This window comes from Ambystoma mexicanum, chromosome 2q, assembly GCF_040938575.1.
Source record: "Ambystoma mexicanum isolate Mex_15411 chromosome 2q, UKY_AmexF1_1, whole genome shotgun sequence".
Classification (NCBI taxonomy): Eukaryota; Metazoa; Chordata; class Amphibia; order Caudata; family Ambystomatidae; genus Ambystoma; species Ambystoma mexicanum.
In genome coordinates, this window is record NC_090924.1 from 1,148,227,327 (window position 1) to 1,148,248,635 (window position 21,309).

A 21,309-nucleotide genomic window follows, 5' to 3' on the forward strand; every position below is an offset into this window, starting at 1 on the left:
GAGAAGCTGAGCCGACCTGCTACGATTGAGCCCTGCTGAACCGACTCACCACTTCCCGACGACAGAGGAGATCTCCCGGCTGGAGAGTGTTCTTCCCTTGACTGGTGGGCACAACCAGTTTACCTTCTTTGCTCGCATCCCAGGACGTCTTGTGGTCGAATTGCCCGTGCCAAGCACCCCGGCAACCGGATAGCCACTTACCACTGGCCCGCGTAAACAATGACCGCTCCTTTTAATTGAGAACTCCGCGGCTGGTTTCTTCCCTGGCAGTGCAACGGACTCCTGTTTTTCCTCACCGACGAGACCCTCTCTTCCCCCGGACGAAGCACCGACTTGCACCTGCTGCCAGGAACAACTGCCCCCTGCTGGAGCATTCTCACCATTTTTAAAGGTAGCTTGTCCGACAGGCCTCCCTTTCTAAAGATTGCTACTAGGTAACAATAATCCCTTAACCTTCTGGACTGGGCTGGCCGCCTTGACCATCTAACTGGTCCCTTTCTATTGGTCCAACTCTTTCTGAAACCCTTGCAAGACTTTTGGGCACTTTCAACCGTGTGACCTTGGACACATTTCGTCCGGAGCCTCTTAAAGTGGGTCCGGCCTTGTTAACTTTGACCTTACGGTTTTAATCTGCCTTCTTCTCCTACTGTGTTCTTCCGAAAGTGTTGGGATCTGTTTCTATCTTTGCTCTGCCTTTCTCTCCCTTTTTAACCGTTTGATTAGAGTGCCATCTTCGTTAAGCACTCACCGCTGTCTGAAAATAAGTGTTGCTTTACTTAAGACTGGTCTAAATAATCGTTGAAGGGAGTGTATATCTTTTAGTGACCATGTTTTTGAACTGCTTAATATTGGCGCCAGTGTGTTTCACGAGATGTGTTTTTAAATAAATAATGATCTCTCTTTTACACCAAGCTCTGGTCAGTGTTTGCTTGTTCTACTGTGTTCTTTTGACCTATTGTGAATACTCTGTATACTGCCTAACTCTTCTTGAGAGAAGTCTGACTGCTCAGCCACAGCTACCAGGTAAATCTGGGTGGTACAGACTGCTACCAATTGGGTTTACTGCCAACCACCTGCAGTCTTAAATCTTTTGCAGTGGTCCCAGAGGGAACAGCACAGGTTTCTGCCTCACAACCCCCCCCCACTCATACTCCTGCCGCCCCCCTGATCTATCCCAGGCCCTGTCCCAGGCTATGTTTAAGTCGCCCATAATGATTATCTGGCCCCTTGCCCACTCTCCAAGCGGTCCTAGGATGCCCCGCAGGAAGCGGTCCTGTCCTGAGTTGGGTGCGTAGACGACCCCTATCGTATATTCTGCATCTGTGATTTTGCCTCTTACTAATACAAATATGCCCTCTTTGTCTCTGAGAGTCTCCTCCACTCTGAAGTTGACCATACCCCTGACGGCCAGCGCTACCCCTGTCGATTTCGTGGGGCCCGAGGCCTGGAACACTTGACCAAACCCCGTAAGCTTGAGTCGGCTCTGATCTTTACGAAGCAGGTGTGTTTCCTGCAGCCCCAGGAAGTCTGGTTTCCCCCGTTTCGTAAATTGCTCCAGCCTTTTTCTTTTCAGCGGGGAGTTGAGACCCCTGACATTATGAGTTACCCATTTGAACAGTGATTTGTCTCCTGGTCCTGCTGTGTGTACCCCCCCAGCTCTCTGCCCCATCCCTTCTTACCACTCCAGATTCCCAGACGCTTTTGCAATGTATTTCGTCCTCCTTGGCAGCACCAAGAGAACCCTCCACCCCCCAATCCACCTTCCCCCACCCCCTCCCTGTCCCTGAAGGCCTTAACACTAGGTCCTCCCATCTCTCTCCTCCCCTCCCCAGGCTTCCTCGCCCTCATTGATCCCATGACATTTGCACGTCTCCTCTCCTCTCCTCCTTGAGAAATATACTATTCTGTCCACCACCCCTTGTGATTGACCCCACTCCTCAGGTCAGTTCTCCTCCACCCCGGCCCTCCCTTCCGCTGTTTTGCCCGCCTCGCCTCCCTTCCCCTTGGGCCCACGCAGCGCGGGTCTCCTCCTTTTCCCCTCTCCCACGGCCTGGGTCTCATCCCACCTCCCGCTTCCCCCGGCCTACTCGATCCAGCTGCCCCCCGCTCCTGATCCAACTCGATTTGTAGAATGTCCACCCCTTCTTGCATTGTTGTGATCCATTTCGGAGCACCGGACCACTCAAATAAGAGCCCAAACGGAAAGGTCCATTTGTACCGGATTCCCTTTTCTTAAGTGATTGGGCTCCATTGTCTCCGTTTAAGTAGGGTGCTGCTGGCAAGATCTTGGTAGAGTTCGATTCGTTGACCGTCGAATGCTATTGGCTCCGTCTGGCCGCCCTGAGCATCGCTTCTTTTTGGGAATATCTTGTAAATGCGGCCAACACATCTCGTGGCCTGGCTTTCGAGTTTCTGTTGAGGAAGCCCACTCTGTGAACCCTGTCTAGCTCTATTTTGTCAGGAGAGGGCTCTCCCAGCAGCTCCACATAGATGCCCTGAACAGTCTCCTTCAGATCCTTATCCTGTACCGTTTCCAGCAGAAACTTCAGCCTAATGTTGATCCTTCGAGACCTGTTCTCCATATATTCCATTCCGATTTCCAGGTTTACGTCGCCATGTCCAGCCTCTCAATTGCCTCACTGTTTTCCGTCGTTTCTCTGCCCATCTCCTGCAGGCCCTTTTCGACTAAGTCCGTTCCCTCTCCCAGCTGACCTACTTCCTGCTTAATTTCTGTCATTGCCTGGTTTATATCGGATCTGATTAGTTGGAATTGGTCCTGAAATGTTCTTCCCAGGGACGTTTGAGGGGCGAGCATCTCCCGCGCAGGTCTTGACGTGAGATTTGTGATGTTAGTTCTGAGCTCTCAAGGTGCTCCTGTTCCGTGGTTCCCCCTTGTGTGGCCCTGTGTTCTTCAGCCGTGTCTTTATTCGCCCACAGAGATACTAGGGGGTCTGATGTGTCCACCTGCAGTGGACCGCCTTGGTTTGGCTTGCTCTTGTTCTTAGCTGCCATTGTTGTGGGGTTCTGTCAGGTATGGCTGGTCTCAACTTTGGCTACAAGGCGCCCGCCAGTAAGCTTCTCCAGCCCTGCCAAAACTTCTCCTTGCACTGCCCCACCGGTTCGGGCCTAGAGACGGTGCTCTTTATGTCTCCTGTTGCAGCCGCTTTAGTGGCTGTTGGGCGTCGTAAATAAGCTTGTGCGGATCTAAACAACTTTATGCACGTGTGCCAGGTCCATTTGTCATATTATGCTGGTTTCGGCTTGCGTCTGGGGAGGGTAGTAGTACGTGGAGGGCAGTTGACAGGCAGATGACAGTCCAGCCCGTACAGCTCCTTGCCCCCCCCCCCCCCATCTCTGGGCTTAAGCCTGCTTGGGAGGCTGGCGCTGCGATGACCGCTGGGCCGCGTGTTCGGAGCCGGGCGGCGGATAATGCACCCGGAAAGCTCCCCAGGGCTGAAAGTACCAGGGCCCCTGCCGCCCCCCCCCCGCAGCACTTCTAATCTTCCTCACCGCAGGGCCCACTGCCCCCTCACCTTGCGTGTCTGTGGGCCAATGCAACTTTAGCTCCGGCAGGGAGCCCCCCGCCGCGATGAGTAGCCTTCCCTCTCCAGGCGGCCCAGCAACTCCTGAGACAGAAGCCTAGATCCTCGCCAGCCGCGTGTGTGCTTGGCGGCCGAGGGCTCCCCCAGGTCGGACCCTGGTCTGGTGTGTGCTCCTCTGCGCGCCGAGTCCCCCAGGGGGCCCGCAATGGACTGCCGGTCTTCCTCTCTCTCCGGCTGGTGCTGTCCGTACGGGCGCCGGGGAGCCTGGGTTCGCAGGATGTGCGGCAAGGCTGCCGGGTGCTCCGCTGTGGCCCCGGACACTCCACCGGGGGTGTCTTCCTCTTCACGTTGCTTGGGGGAAGACGGGGACGGGGCCTCCGCACCCCCTGCTTCAGACCGCCTTCTCCACCAGAGTCGGAGCTAGTCCGCCCGCCGTAAACCCTCCCGCCGCGGGCCTCTGATGCTCTCTGGGCCTCGTCGCTCTTCCCCTGCCGGATGAAATCACGAGCGTGGCCAAAATGTTTGCGCAGGTATGGGGGAACGCTAGGCTATGCTTCCAGCCTCTCTTCAGCTCGCTAGGGGTGGTGGGGCCGCAAAGTTCAGCTGGAGAGCTCCAGAGCGCCGTCGACACACGTCTATCTGGTGTCGGCGGCCATCTTGGAATCTCTTGGGAGTGTTTTTAAGGCCTCTATAGCAGTTTATTTTTTTAATAGAAGTTAGCCCGAATTGAAAAGTCTAACAGTTAGCTAATCAACATTACATGCTAACCATCAATTGCAGATAGAAATTCTTATCCAGTTATGAGTGGGAAAACCAAAGTCAGTAAGACATAGCAGAATTATTTTTCTTAATAAACAGAACTTCTAGGTTGGTTTTGATGAAATGTATGTGAACAAAGCCTTCTCCTCAAAAATATAAGATTCAAAGATAAGGGATTGAAAGGAGGGAAGAAGAGCTGTCTTTTGGCTGGTCCATGCTCTGGATCACATGCATGTCAGAGCATTACCAGTCACATGGTGAATAGCTGGATGATCTCACTGGAAAACTGTGGGCTCGGCAGCTAAATTCTTTTTAAAACTGTGAAGATATGGAACTGGGTTGTTTCATGTACATTCTTTCCGAATAACAAAGTGAAAAGGCTGACCGATGCATAAACACGACTTCTATGTATCTGGTTTTTGTCTCAATGGAAAGAGGTTCAATTAATGCAGACCACAAGAGGTGACTAACTTCTGAGTAACAAACTGACGACTTTACAGGAGATACTCAAGCTAGGTATAAATGCTTCTGCAATATTCACCATTCAAGAGTGATTTCGGCCCCCACCCAATTTCCTTGAGTCGGTTTGCAGGCAAACAGGAATGGTTGTCAGCCTTGTTTTGAAAGGTAAATGTAGGGAAAGAGGATTGTTGGTAAGATTGTGGCAACCTCCAGTAAGTCAGCAGGTTACCATAATTTCATTTTTTTTCAATCATTTACTTTAACTAACAGAATCTTAAAACACCTATCTAAATCCAGTATAACCGGATTATGAAATCCAGCCAAGTCCACCTGCACAACCTCCTGCAGAGACTATATAAAAGATGTCTCTTCAACTAAACCAGATTTAATCAGAGAAACCAGGCTCAGCCCTCAATTTAAGGTTACTACAAAAAGCGGCAGCTTTATTTGTTGTCTTACAAGTCAAGGAAAGTGCATCCTAGGTCTACTGGGAACTGACCATTATAACCTACCTGCCCTCCACAGCCCTCCCCTTTATAGGTCACTGTTCACCTGACAAAACCAAAACCTAAAGACGTTCAAGAACAATCAGCCAGGTCTTCCGGTATGCATATCCTGGATGGTGATTCCTGCCGAGGGGAATAGGCCTTCCACCCCATGACTATTCCTTGTGCTCATGAGCAGTCACATTATTCCTACCCATTTCGTCCTCTCTGGACGATTGTGTGGGGGGCCAATAAGCCTGGCACAAATGTCTGTTCCATTACAGGGCATATGCTCTGAAGATCCACAGAATGTACAGGTAGTGGGAAAGTAGATGAAATCAAGGAATATCAAAGTCTGCTCGAAAAGAAAAACGAAGACGATTCGGGCTGTGTGCAACTTTATTTTTGTTGAGGAGCATTGTCCATAATGGCTTAGTTTCTACTTTATTTCTTGTACTTGTCCCACCCAGCACAATGTGACCATGTTGCTGATGCCAGGTACTCCCACAGTACAGACCTGTCACCAATGATAAGGGGTTAATTTGCCACCCTCCAAAATACAGTGCAAGTAAGAAAACCCCCTGGAAACCAAGCACATATAATTCGAATGTACCAACTTCAGAACAGTTGTCGTGCCACAATCCCTTTAGCCACATATATAAATTAAAAATTGCTTAGCTGAGGTCTTTCAAACTTACAATAGGAACAAGATACACTCTTGAAAATTGTGTGTAATTAAACTATTGCCTTTTTCTACATGCACCAGTGGATGTCAAAATAATTCCTGAACAGTCAAAAAGCTTCAGTGGGAAGACGTGAATTTAGAAATATAATCCTGTCTGGAGCAAATAAGGGCAGTTATGACTTTTATGCCAGAAGGAGAGGGTGCATAAATAGGGCTGTGGGCAAATAAGTGCCTGTATTGTTCGCAGGCAGTGTCCACTCTCTTGGTCAGACCATTCTCTCCTCTCCTCGCACCTGGCTCCCCTCGGCCCTCTGACTGCACTTCCAAAAGCCCCGCCAACCTTGTTCACAAACATCCGTCTGATGAAACGAGTGTCAGCTGATGCCTTCACATCCACCTTCATCCCCTCTCTACTTCCCCCACAGACTCTACCACTGACTCTTCTCTCAGAAACCTCCATTTGGCCAATATCAACACCCTTTGCATTCTTGCCCCAGTCATGAGGATCCACCTGAAACCCGCCTCCCAACGTAATACCAGGTACGACTGAACTTGCACCCCTGAAACGCAAGTGCAGAGCTGTGGAACGAAAGTGGCAAACATCTGGCTCACCCTCCGACAAACTGGCCTGCCGCCTGCTCCAAAGGCAATACAGACTCTCCATCCGTGCCAAGAAAAGGGCCCACATCCAGGCACTGGTAGCTGGTGCATCCAACACCACAGCTGAACTCTTTGAAATCTGCAGGGAACTAGCCAAGCCTTCCACTGTCTCCTCCTCCCATCTTCCATACCAGGCCCTCTGCAACGCACTGGCCACACTTCACCACTAAAACTCGACATCCCGAGCACCATACCCTCCCTCTCTCCCTCCCTCCCTCCCTCCCAACTAGTCAATCACACCCTTGCCTTCTATGGCTTCTCACCATCCTTCCTCGCTCTCCTCCTCCTCCGGTGACACCTGAAGAAGTCACCAGAGTTGCCCGCTCCATGAAGGTCTCTTCTAAACAGATTTCCCCTTGCTCCTCAGGAACTATTAAGGACAACATTGGCTCTCCTGCCCCTGTACTCGCTGATCTTTGCAAACCACTCTTGCCACTGGATCTTCCCCATCCTCCCACAAGCAATCCCTTGAGCACCCCCTCCTGAAAAACCTTCAGCAGACCCTACCGGTCCAACCAACTACTGCCCTTTTTCTATCACCCCTTCCTTGGGGAAACTGCTGGAGAAGCTGGCCTTTCCACAACTTACCTCACACACTGAACTTGGTGCTGGTCTCCACAACCATGAATCTGGATTCTGAGCATCGAGATGCACGGTAACTGCTCTTCTGAACACCCATGAAGAAATGCTTGCATGTCTGCAATCTAACTCTCCAGCTGTCCTCATCCTACTCAATCTCCCCTCTGCCTTTGATACGGTCAACCATTCTATCCTTATAAAACGTCTCCATGATATCCCTGGAATCTCGGAGCGGGCACTGGAATGGTTGACCACCTTCCTAACTGACCATTCGTCTCAAGTCATTTTGGGCATCTTCTCACCTACTTCCTTCTCCAACTGTGGTGCCCCCAGGGCTCAAACCTCCCCCATGGATCTTCAACACTTACCTTGACCAGCTGTCACTGATTTCATCCTTCTCCGCCAACTTCCAGTGCTTTGCAGACGACACACAACTCTTTTTCAAACTTCCTGCTGACTCTTTTGCATTTTCCATCATCCCTGACTGCCTTTCTGCCATAGTGTCCTGGTGCATTTCCAAAAATCTCTGCCTCAATGCCAGCAAGACCGAGATCATTCCCATTGGGATCCCTGCTCCCTCTTTCCACCCTCACTCTAGCCATCCTCTATGGGCTCACCCCCTGCTCCTTCATCTGAAGCCAGAAAACTTGGAGTCATCTTCAACTCCTCTCTCTACTTCCTCCCTCACATTCAGGACATTGCCAAGAAGTCCCACTTTCAACTCTTCCTTCTCAAAGGAATTCTCCTTTTCCTCACGTCCCCCAGAAGCTCAATGTTACCCGAGCCCTGGTTCTCTCTAGGATACTGCAATAGCCTTCTCCTGAATCTACCTTCTTCCACTCTACAACCCCTCCAGCTAATCCAGAATATGGCAGCAAGACTTATCCTTGGCCTTAGGCCCACGGACCGCATCTCTCCTCCCCTAAAAACTCTTCACTGGCTCCCAGTTGTTGCACAGATTAAATTCGAATCCCTCTGCATCATCCACAAGGCCTTCTGAGGCAAGGGACAACACTATCTGCAACTTTCCCTTACTAAATAATCTCCCTCTAGACCACTACAGTCCTCTGGCACCAACTCTCTGTGTGTAAAGCGTTTCGCTAAACAGAGGGACGGAGGCTGATTACTCGCTTCAGCTAGCATGATCTTATGGAACAGCCTCCCCCCTTCCTTTTCGTCTTGAGCAGGACTTCCTCAAATTCCGGAAGCTCCTCAAGACTTTTCCCTTTACCTCCACCTTCCCTTCTTCCCTCTCCCCTGCTAATCTCTGTGAGAAACCTGAAGTTGTCTCCCTAGCTAGTCCCCGGGATCTGTCATCCAGGTGGCCAGGACACGGCCATGGCTACTGTATCCAGTTCCTGGGGGTGGACCAGTGAGGGAGTATCACCTGGAGGGGGGGGGGGGCCCTCAGTGAGTGGGAGTAGGACACCGACGGGTGAGACGCGGAATCCCTCTTCCTCCAACACCTTTTCCCCATCCTACCACATAGGACATTCAAAACCTCTGCCCCCCACCCCTTCTGACACAAACACTTTCACACGATATACAAGAGAACGGACTAACGCCAGAGCAGTTTATCTGACATGTCCCAATACAAGGGTCAGGCAATTGATCAGAATCACACACCAGACAGCCCTTTCCTTTCACCACAGGGATAAAAGGTGGAATAAGAGAGCACAGTACGGCCAAGGCGAGCACGGCAGACAGAAAGACGGCACAGCTACGCAGGCGCGGCACTTCCAGAAAGGAGAAAGGCTCACAAAATTCCAATGTTGCACTCCGGGTGTTAATCTTACATTTATTTGTTGGTGGTTTCAAAGAGAATATCATAAAAACCGTATGGGAATAGTTTCTTACCTGTAACTCCATTTCTCCAGCATTGGTATCTTTCATGGATTCACATGCTTAGAATATTCCCCGTCGTCAGACTGGGACCCCTTGGTACACCTATATAGCCTTTTCCAATAGGAAAACTTCCGACACTTTTGTGTCCTATCTACGTCCTTTTAGGACCCGCTTACGCATGCTCCGCAGGCCGTCCCAGTATAAGAGGCCTGCCCCTGCGGCTCCCCTTCAGATTTCGGCCCCTCCAAAGTAGGAAGGGTTAGACTTACCAATCAAATACATTACATTCCGGGGAGGTTGGCGGGCGCATGTGAATCCATGAAAGATACCAATGCTGGAGAAATGGAGTTACAGGCAAGAAACTATTCCCTTCTCCAGCATTGGATCTTTCATGGATTCACATGCTTAGAATAGATTGTATAGCTGTAACACTTGAGACGGCGGTGAGAATGTAATGCAATATACCCTCAAGATACTACATAATGCATATGTACAGTAGGAATAAGTTACCTGAAATAACCTAACCCACATAAAATAAACTGTCATTAAAAGGTAGACAACATATTCTCCACAGCGTGGAGCTTACCTTACTGAAAGAGATGGCGCAGGACAGCTCTTCCCATCTGCACCTCGTCCGCATGCTGCCTGGCAAGGCAGTAGTGGCGGGTAAACGTGTGGGGCACTGACCATGCCACAGCTTGGCATATGTCCGTCAACGGAATTCCTGCCCAGAAAGCTGTTGAGGAGGACATCGATCTTGTAGAATGGGCTCTAGGATGTCCTTGCAGTGGCCTTCCGGCCTTAGAGTGACAAAACGCAATCGTCGATGAGACCCATCGAGCCAATCCTTGTTTAGAGATTGCTTTTCCTCTCGTCGACGGACCATACGCGACGAACAGTTGTCTAGTAGACCTGAATTCCTGTGTACGATGTAGGTAAAATTTCAGAGCCCTCTTAACGTCCAGGGTATGAAGAGCTTTTTCTGCTGCCGATGATGGTGTGGCGAAGAAAGTAGGGAGAACAATGGACGAGTGTTTGTGATACACTGTCGGAACTTTTGGGACGAACATAGAATTAGTTGCCAGGACTACTTTGTCCTTAAAGAATCTTAGGTATGGCGGGTCTACGACCAGCGCTTGCAGTTCCGAGATTCTTCTAGCTGATGTGATAGCAATCAAGAATGCCAACTTCCACGAAATGAATTTTATGTCGGACGTGGCCATAGGCTCAAAAGGTGGTTTCATTAAGCCTGCCAACACTGTGTTGAGACTCCAAGTCGGGGGGAAACGTTTTTCCGGGGGAAAAGCTCGAAATAAACCCCTCATGAAGTGTTTTACAAGTCTGTCGCTAAATAGAGGAGACGACTGCCTTTTCCTTGTGAACCTCGAGATGGCCGCCAGGTGCACCTTTATCGATGTGAAGGGTAATCCCCTCTCCGCCAAGAGGAGCAGGTAAGGTAGGACTTGTTCCGGCGTCACCGACAACGGTTGTAGGCCCTGTTGTCCCCTACACCATTCACAGAACCTCTGCCACTTATAGGAGTAGGATTTGTTTGTAGAAGGGGCTCTAGCCGCTTGCAGAATCTTTTGACAATCCTCCGAAATATCTAAGGCACCGAACTCCGAAAAGTCAGGAGCCAGGCTATAAGGTTGAGACTGTCCGGGTCGTGATGCCACACCGTGCCTTTTTCCCTGGATAGTAGGTTCGGGGCTTTGGGAAACCCCATGGGATGTTCCAGCGACAGGTGAAGCAGGTCGGAGAACCACGGTTGCCTTGGCCAGTATGGTGTCACTAGAATTACCCGGCAATTGTATCTGCGTATCCACTGTATTGTCCTCCGTATGAGGGGGAACGGGGGAAAAGCATAGAGGAACATGTCCGTCCATGGGAAGGAGAATGCCTCCCCCCTGGAGCCCTCTTGAGGCCATCTGCTTGCGAATTGCTCGCATTTCTTGTTGTCTCTGGTCGCGAAGGCGTCCAGAGGGGGGTGACCCCATTTCTCGAACACTTTCATCAGGTGAACTGTGTCTATTTCCCACCCGTGTATCTGGGCCATGCTTCTGCTGAGGGAGTCTGCTTGGGAGTTCCTCACTCCTGGAAGGTGATGAGCCACAATGGAAATTTCGTGCTTTAATGCCCAATGCCATGTTTTCTGGGCTTCTATGGAAAGAGTTCTTGATCGCGTCCCTCCTGGTTTCCTCAGATAAAACATGGCCGTTGTATTGTCGGTCAGTATTCGTACTCGCGAGCCCCTGATGTGTGGTAGGAATGCCTTCAAGGCCCATCGTATTGCTCTGAGCTCTAACACGTTTATGTGTAGGAGTGACTCCGTTGGAGACCAGTGACCTTGCGTTTGGAGAGCACCCATGTGAGCTCCCCATCCGGTTAGGGGCGCATCTGTGACTATGGTTCGCTGAAACTCCGGCTCCTGTATGGGTACGCCGTTGTTCAGATTGTGGAAACTGCCACCACTGAAGGGTCCGAAGCAGCTTGTCGTCGTCGATGGTTATCTTGTCTGACCACGATCCTTGAGCCTGCGTCCATCGGTCCGCGAGGAATTCCTGGACTGGCCTCATGAATAGGGGACGGTTTTCCACCAGATGGATGCAGGATGCCATGGCCCCTAGGACCGAAACGTATTTTCTCACTGAGATCTTGGTGTTTCGCCGTAGTCGGCATGCTTGTTGATTGAGTCTTGAGGTTCTGTCGAGAGAAGGTTTGACTAGTTCTAACTGGGTCTCGAACTGTGCCCCCAGGAATACCAGCGATCTCGATGGCTGCAGAGAGGATTTTTCGAAGTTTATGGCGAATCCCAGCTGTTGTAGAAGCTGCATGGTGGCTTGTAAACTTGTGTTGGTCGACGCCGGGGAGGATCCCCTTACCAGCCAGTCGTCGAGGTATGGGTATACATGGTGGCCTTGCTTCCTTAGCCAGGCCGCTACAGGAGCCAGGCATTTCGTGAACGTTCTGGGGGAGGTCTTGAGCCCAAAAGGAAGAACTGTGAATTGGTAGTGAGTCCGCCCTATTACAAATCTTAGGAATTTTCTGTGTTTCCGACACATTGGAATATGGAAATACGCGTCCTCTAAATCCAGGGACGCTAGAAAATCCCCCTCTTGAACGGCGCGGATCACTTCCTGCAGACTGAGCATCTTGAATTTCAGGCTCTTTAAAGACTTGTTGAGATCGCGTAAGTCTAAAATGGGACGCCATTTGCCGTTCGGCTTTTTTACGACGAAATATCTTGAGTAGACTCCTTGACCTCTCTGTGATGTTGGAACTAATTCTATCACGCCCTTTGCTAACATAAGTGTTAACTCTTGTTGCAGTATCTTTAGATGGGAATGAGCGGTGAACGCAGGTGGAATTTGCGGAGGGCTGTGTTTGAATTGTAGAGAGTGTCTGTTTCTTATAGTATCCAGCACCCATTGATCCGTCGTTATTCGTTCCCATTCATCGACATATGCTGAAACTCTTCCCCCCAGAACGGTGTGTTGTATGTCACTGCTGACCTTTATTTTGCTTGTCTCTCGACGACGACGGATATGATGGTCTTTTCCTGGAAGTCTGGAAGTTCCGGCGACGGTTTGCCGTTTGGGAGGCACGTCTGTATCCCTGGGAGGGTTAAGCTGATCTGCCAAAGGATCTGTCTCCAGATGCAGAGAATCTTGAATTACCTGAAGCCCCTCTAAAGGGACGAAAAGACTTGTAGTTTCTGCCACTCTGGAGGGCACCCAAAGAACGTGCCGTGTCTGAGTCCTCTTTCATTCCCTTTAGGGCTTCGTCCACCTTCTCACCGAAAAGAAGGTCTCCCTCAAAGGGCATATCTAAAACTTTGTATTGTACTTCTGGTCTGAAGTAGGTACACTTAAGCCATGACTGTCGACGTAATGCGACCCCATTATTGACTTGCTTGAAGCCTGACTCTGCGAGGTCCACCGCAGTGTTTATTGCGTGATTTGAGGCTTCCTCACCTTCTCGGACGAGTAACATCGCTGCCTTCCTATGCTCTTCCGGAAGATGATCAAGCAACGGAGCTAGCCTGTGCCACATCTCCCTATCGTATCTGGCAACAATTGCCAGAGAGTTTGCGACCTTTACTGTGGTCGCTCCCACGGATAACACTTTTTTGCCAAAGGCATCTTGGCGTCTCGCTTCGTTCTCAGGAGGAGTCGCGCACTTGTGCTGGGCCTTCGCCTTCCTCGCCGCTGCCGCCGACACCACCGAGTCTGGCGTTGGTTGGGAGGATAAACACTTGGGGGTAGACTCTGGAGCCTTAAACTTTTTTTCCAGGCGTCCTTTCACTGCCGGTTCTGAAAACGGGTGACGCATTGTCTGCAACCCCTCTTTCCATACATGGTCTAGTATTGGTATCGAGAACACAGACCTCCTTCTCTTACCCATGTGGTCGAACAAAAAACAGTCCTTTTTCTGTTCTTCCTGGGACAAACCAAATTCTTTGCATGCCTTCTCCATCATAGAATGGAATGACGCAATGTCGTCCGGAGGGGACGGGTGAGCTGGGCTTCTAGGGGTTTCCAACTCCACCTCTGACTCCCAGGTTGGATCCCTGGAGGGGGATGAGGAGACATCCGACATGGCTCCCCTGTCTGACTCCGAATCTGGCAGCTCACCTTCCTCTTGTGCTAGCGCTGAGATTGGCGTGCGTAGGTGCGTCGGTTGACGGGACGGGCCCGGCTCGTCGACGGGTGCCTGTGGTACGTTTGCCTGAGGTAGTCTCTGGTCCAACGACTGTAACGACTGAAGCGTGGACAGAATTTCCAACGACAAAACAGATTGAGGATTGAGAAGAGGGGCAGATACCGGTATAACGGATCCGCTCGTCGACGACTTGTCGGCCACTCGTAGCCCTAGGTCTGCTGGGCCGGCTATTCTCTCATTCTCGTCCTCCGAGGACAGCAACACAGCCTGTTCTTGTAGTAAAGTATCTGGGGGGATCGGATCAAAAATTTCAGGCCTCCAGGCCTCCTGTAGAACCCCCGTCGACGAGGCCATCGTCGATGTCGTTGTCGGTGCGGTGGATGCCATCTGCGTAAGTGGCAGGATGGAGGCCGATGACTGGGCCGCCGTCGACGACGGTGAGTTAGCAGGTGGTTTTGGCGGTCCCGCCTTTTCCACACTTTACTTGCTTTTACTCGACTCTCGACTCGTGGTCGATCTATGATGATCGCCCGAGGAGGATTTCCTTTCTTTTTCATGCTTTTTTGATGAAGATGATTTCTTTGACGAGGAGTCTCTCGTTGAGTGACTTCCAGACGACTCTTTTTCCGTCGGTCGAGATTTCTTCGCCGGTGGTTCCGACGAGGTAGCGCGGCGTGATGTTTTTGCCGATTGTGTGGAGCCTACCTCCGAAGGGGGGTATGCCCCCGCTCCATCATTCAGCCATGCCACCAGTCGTCGACTGCGGTCTTTTAGGGTTTTTTGAGAAAACCCTTTGCATATGTCGCAGTTATCCGCCGAATGATGAGGGTGGAGGCAATATATACAATCCATATGTCCGTCCCCCTCGTAAACCTTTTTCAAGCCGCACGTCGCGCATGGGTGGAACAGCGCTTTTCCTGAAACGGATGACATTTTCTGTACTCAAATTCCAGTAATGCAACCTTGTACAAAATAGTAAGACAACGCGAGGAGATCCCACTACTTTGGAGACGGTTGAAATCTGAAGGGGAGCCGCGGGGGCGGGCCTCTTATACTGGGACGGCCTGCGGAGCATGCGTAGGCGGGTCCTAAAAGGACGTAGATAGGACACAAAAGTGTCGGAAGTTTTCCTATTGGAAAAGGCTATATAGGTGTACCGAGGGGTCCCAGTCTGACGACGGGGAATATTCTAAGCATGTGAATCCATGAAAGATCCAATGCTGGAGAATGTTTGTTATACTTATCACATGTTATTAGTTAAAACATTAGTTAACTTCATGCACTCTTTCTAACCGGGACTGCTTTTCACTTAAATGTCTCATCGTTCACTTATCTGAATCCTATGAGCCAGTGGTGCTCCAACTCTGAGGGAGCAGTCATCGGGATGGGCACATTTTCAGATGAGCTGAATCAAAATCAAGACCGAACTGATAGAAACGGGAGAAGAAAACAAAGTTCATTCTCTGAATCTGCACTTGTATCTTACTGGAAAAATATGACTGAAACCTTGTATCCTGAACTTAACACAAGGAACTACATGAATGTAAGAAGCCAAGTACCGCAATACTTTAAAACCATCAAGCTGAGACCCTCAGAATGTCATATCCTACTGTCGATAGGCAGAGAACTCTCTGGTGGTAGAAAGCTCACCCTTTCTCAACTCTCATGCTCGACTTCCTTTGCATCTTGTACTCATGGTAGCCCTGCATCATGCTGTTCCCATCTTCATCTCGTATCCTGGCTTGCAACATTATGTGTTACTACCGACTTCTGCAATTGTATTCACTCTCCCCTCTTGCTTCTCCACTCTTTTTGACTGCTTACTCTGTTCTCCCCTCCTCTCCCTTTCTCCCTTTTGCACTTACTCTATCAGTATTGTCCCTGGATCAAGCATGATAGCAACCTTGTCTGTCTCCTCCCCCCTCCCCTTACTTGTCTCACCCCCACTCCCCCTCCAGCACTATCAGAAATGTCATCAGGCCTAGTACGATAGTCGCTTGTTTGGTTCCTCCCCTCCCTTTCTGCACCCCTCTCCCTCACCTTTTGTTTTTCTCCAGCTCTACCAGAAATGTCATCAGGCCTAGTACAGTAGTTGCCTGTCTGTTTCCATTTGCTTCCCACTCTCTCCCTAGTCTTCTTATCTACGTCTTAGCTCTTGCACTATCTGAAATGTTGTCAGGCTGAGTACGATAGTTAATTTCACATCCTTACTGTTCATGACCTGTAAGAATGTAATTGTATTTTCCCTTGTTCTCTCTCTTGCCTTGAAGCACTTTGAAAACACACTTTGAAAACCCATTGTGTATAGGCACTATATAAATAAACGATCATATCATATTATGCCCAAGGTGAATTCAAGAACCACAATGATAACTTTCTGAAGGAGTTGCAAGACCAACATAGCCTGGTGGATAAAAAAAACTGAGTTCAGAAAGATTAAAACACTAACTAATGCAGTGCAAACAGTGTGATGTTTTTGGGAGCCGAGTACTCAAGTGAGGCAGTAGACGGATGGTATGGAAACAAAGGAAGTCTGCTAGTTAAGTATCTGGAAGCTGTCCCTTGAAGGCATATTTAAGGAGTTACAGATATTTCTAGGACATGGAGATGGTGAAGTGACCTTCATGTAGATAAATGGTGCACAATCTCCATCTTGGCTTGCCAGCAGGTTTTGACCAAAGGAGCCTGTTTTGGACTAGGCCAACCGGAGTAACTGTTTGCATTACTCTTAAAGCTTACCATCTATTTTAAGCCTCCTGTTTATTACTATGCAGCGAAATGTTGTGGGTAAAATAAAAGCATATTAGCAAATTACTTCCTCTGGCAATAGTTTTCTGTGGCAGGCAAAATAACTTTGTTGCGTTTCTTGCAGCAAATTTGGGGAAAACCTTTGAAACTTAGGAGCTGCTTCAAGTGAGACCTAAACACAACACAAAGGCTGCAAATTTGTTTATGTTTTGGTGAAGATATCCAAGCATCAAATACATCAAGAAGAGGGGGGTGCCTAAAACAAAATAGCATAATGCTGACCTTTCTCCTGCTGTTGACATTTCTGACTAATCCTTTTGAGAAGGAGCTGGACTCCACTGGCAAGAAGATCTATGCCAATAAGCCATTACATTCCCATCAGGTAATTCCTTATGCTATCGTGGCAGCGTGTAAAACAAGATTGTAGTATTAAACTGCAACCTTTGCTCAATGGCTACTCAAAGACAAACATGACCAGTTCACAGCAGGTGGTCACTTGAGCAAAACCCATGGCCGGAGATATCGTAGAGCTGGCAGTGAGCCATATGGACCTGGACTCTGTCCAACACCAGGTATGGAAAAAGGGTTCAAAGCACTTCCAGCAATATAAAAGAAGGTGCTCAATCTCCCCTTTAGTTCCATCCAACTTGTCCAGATTAGTGTGGATGAGGTCTTGACAAAAGGAAAACGCCAACAACCTCACAGTCAAGTCCTAACCGCCATCTTGAAGCCACTGGTGATGGCAGCCTCTTCCTCTGCCACCACTTCATACAGATGTAGCAGGACCTAGACAGATGCCTTTCTGGGAGTCCCATCCATAAGAAGAAAAGGACCAAAGGTTTCTTGCACTTACATTGAGCCACAGACAACAAGGCAAAGCAACGATATACAAATGCAGATGACCCACCTTATCCCTCTTGGGGGTCGGATGACTCAGAATTTCACATGCAGGAGATCCATCGCGTGTTGACTCAACTAAGAAATGTAGATGTAAAGATATCCCTTCAGAACGAACAGTGGTGCAGTACGAAAGTAAACTTTCTAGGTCATGAGCTCACATCAGAGTGTCTCAATCCACAGAGGAAGGTTGAGGGTCTATTGACATTGAATTTACAACTGTAGTTACCCGAGCTTATGTGACTTTGCAGTTCAAATAGATGTGTGTGGTGGTTCTTAAAGAATTACACATAGATCTCAACCCTTGGTCCTTCTTCTGAAGACAGTGGTCGAGTGAGTGGACTCTCAAAGAGGCGGTGAGACAACTGAAAATAAGTCTATCCCAGTCTACCTACTTGGCTTATCCCATTAAAAACAAGGCATTTTTCCTGGAAACAGGATTTTCCAAAACCCGTTTAACCGCAGTCTTATATCAGAAGCCTGACCAGTTTAATAAATAGATCTCTTACACAAGCAAAACTTGTTCACACATTGAAATAAAATGTAAGGAATGGGAGAAATAACTCATGGCAAGGGTATGGGCACTGAAAAACTACTGTCCATTGATCAATAGGGCACACATAATTGAGACTTCCCACAAGCCTCTACAATGCTTGCAGAGTGACCGGATACAAACTGGGAATGTCTCCAGCTTAAGGATCACTTCCTGGATTCTTTCAATGCAGGGTTACCCTGTAGAAATCAGATATGGTCAAAGTAAAAAGAAGTCATGCAGCACAGGGATTGGCCAATTTACATGACTGCGTCCAAAATAACCGTGTGGAGGATGAAGAACTTAAAACAAACAATCTAATTCTCATCTAGCTTCTTCTCATAAGGTGTATGACGAGAACATCGGTCCAGGAATGCTCATAGTTTATGTGGATGGATATTCCTACCATATTCAAGAAAATGATGAGCAGGAATTAGTTGCTAGCGTCGGGAACGCTTGGGTGAGTGAGATCCCTGAATCCACAGTCAGTTATAAAATTGGTCCCCGGATTAGCTAGGTGGCAGTACTGATGGCCATAAATAAAGCTGTTCTTACTGCTGTAAATCACCAGCTCCAGTTACTAATAATCATATCCGATTCAGACTATGTCCGAAATGGATTTGTTGAACACGTATTATAATGGAAAGCCAGAGCGATGCTGTGTGTAAACAAAAAAAAACAAAAAAATACTGAAATGTGGAAATCCAATTCAAGCAATAAATGATTTGGTGACAAACAACCTACATTTATTTTGGAAGAAAATAAGGGATCACTCAAATATTTAAGTTCCTGATAAAACTGGAAACGATTTGGCTGATCTATAAAGATGAATACATTGATATAACATTAGTAACTCCATCATAAACTACTCAAACTGATAGTGAGCTTCTACTCTGCAAAGAAGTAGAGATGCTCCAGATCAACATTTAATCATCTCACAGAAAAAAGGTCCCATCAGGGACATTTTATAACTTCTTTGTCAAATCTTTCCCTTATCTGAACCTGATTGGCAGGTAAAGGAAGACCTTTGAGCCTTAATGAATTCCAGAAGATGTTCAAAATTCAGGATAGATTTCTGGTTAGAAAAGTTGATCTGGTTATGGTCAGTGGGTGTGGTGTAATGTTACATCATGCCCATGAAACAGTGACAGCTGGTTATAAGGAGTTTGGATGAGACAATGGACATCCCACCTGAGGTCAGGTATTGGCCACACGAGGGCCAGGGCCTAAATATTTATTTAAAGACTGCTTGATGGGTGCTCAGTTCCAACTGAGTTCTCCCACTCACCAGTTTCCCCTACATAGAAAAAAGGAGTGATATTCTAAAACTCTATGATCTGATCTTCAGATTTACTTTATTTTCCAGTCATTTGTTCTTCAGGCAGCAACAAATATGTTGACCGTTGCACATGTCTCTTCACCAAGTGGGTTTAGGGTCCACCTGCTCCAAATTGCAAAGTGGAAATAGCAGCTATGTTATTGATTCATCAGATCTTTTCTCGTTTCGGCCTTCACCGAAAGAGCAAGTCCGACCGTGGTAGTCAATTCACCAGTGAAGCAATGACTAAGATGTGAGAAATTGTAAGTGTCAAAAGAAAATTGCATATCGCCTATCACGCAGCATCCAGCTTTGGGGTGGAGCGACACAAGACAATTGTAGGATCCTAAAGAAAAATATGTTTACTGGAGTAACGGACTAGTCATTAGATGTTATTCACAGCGTAAATCTTTGGGCTTGCAGAAATCATTGATGGAAACTAGCTCGTCTGTGATGCAATATTGAGGACATCTTGTGGAAATAAATGGCATTTCAGTTGGGTGCATTTTCCATTAGATTAATTAAATGCCTCGTATCTTGCCATTTGCATAAAATGTAAAACTGAAAAATTGTATAACTTTTGAATGAAAAAAGATAGGAACCCAACACCAATTGTGTTTTTTAAATGCACCATTCCTCCTTAATTTAACACCAAATTCATATTTTCCACAATTATGAAAATTAATATAATCATGACAAATTACATCATAGGGAAATATGCCACTGAATCATGATGCATTTGTGTGTCCCCAAGATATAGATGCTGGCGGTCATAGTTTCATTTAGTTACCACATTCCTGTCAAAAATTATGGGGCAAAAACAAAGTTTCTATCAACAATATGAGAAGTGATTTTTGTCCCCACCAACTTTTCTTATCACTGGTCAGATATAACCATCCAATGAGGATTATGGGTGTATTTTGTAAGAGTGTCTTATTATGGAATAAGACAATGATGACAATAAGCAGTTATCATAATGCCCCAGGGCAGGACATTCTGATTATAAGAAATGCTACACACAAAGTAAAGGGGCTGATACAAGAGGGAAATTAATATGGGTTGAGGAGAGAATAACTGGAGGGCTAGGATTCAACAGAGGTAGCAGAAAGGATGATCCTTATTTTGAAGAGATTCGCAGTGTACACCGAAGCTTGAGCCCAACAGGTTGGGGGCCTTACTGAGTGATGGATTCAAATCTGAGATCACCCAGCCAATTTTAAAAAATGGGAAACATTTAAATTAATTACATATGCAAATCCAGATTGCCTTTTAGTTATATGATAATTCCCAGGGCAGGTGTCTGCTAATAATGGATAGTCAAGGAATTGTGTGCCAATCACCCCAGGCTAAAAGAGTATTAATGATGAATTGGGTTACCACCACATTAGAATTGAAACAAAGGCGCAGCCATTGAAAGAGCTGGGCCAAACGCCAATTGTCTTCAAGATAGCCAACGCCCAGTTCTGCATGGACTGCGAAATTGTTTGCTGACCCCGGGAGGCCCAGTAACCTTTTAAAGAATTCATTCTCCAGGGTCTGCAATACCGACAAATTTGCATAAACCCCATAATGACACCACATAATTGTCTGTGCTGCATAAATAAACCTTTAAAATCATCTAGAATGATTGACCTTGACACACAGCAATAAAACATAATAATGCACCCAATAATTGATTCACCTTGGTCTTTTGCATGTGTAATGATAAATAGTATTAAGAAGACAAGGGTTTTGAGCGATATTAAGCGACAAGCAGCAGTGGTGGTCTATTTATAATGTCTATTAGTATCCGGGGCAGGGAGCACAGCCAATCTGGATTGCGGGCGGAGAGCTGTAATCTCAGCCCGCGTTTTCACAGAACCCATCTCAGCCCGCGATCCACAGAACCCACAGGCTGCCTCCCCCACCGCGGGCCGCCACCTTCCCCCGCCCTCCCCATTTACCCGATTGTGGTGGCAGCAGCGGTTCCTTTTCCATCTGCCATGGAAGCTTTTCCATCTGCCGTACGGAGCTCTGTCTTCTATAACCATGGTGGCAATTTTGGTTAAGTATTTTCATTTCATTCATTCAATAGGACATGCGCTGTGTCCCATTGAATTAATGAATATTATTTTTTTATTTAGCAACTGGGGTTA

The 21,309-nt window shown here is 47.9% G+C and overlaps 1 protein-coding gene across 9 annotated transcripts in view; it reads right to left on the minus strand.

The window, feature by feature from the left end:
- Positions 1 to 21,309, minus strand: part of C1GALT1 (core 1 synthase, glycoprotein-N-acetylgalactosamine 3-beta-galactosyltransferase 1) — a 303,461-nt gene that overhangs the window by 21,853 nt on the left and 260,299 nt on the right. The gene's annotated exons all lie outside the window — the stretch shown is intronic.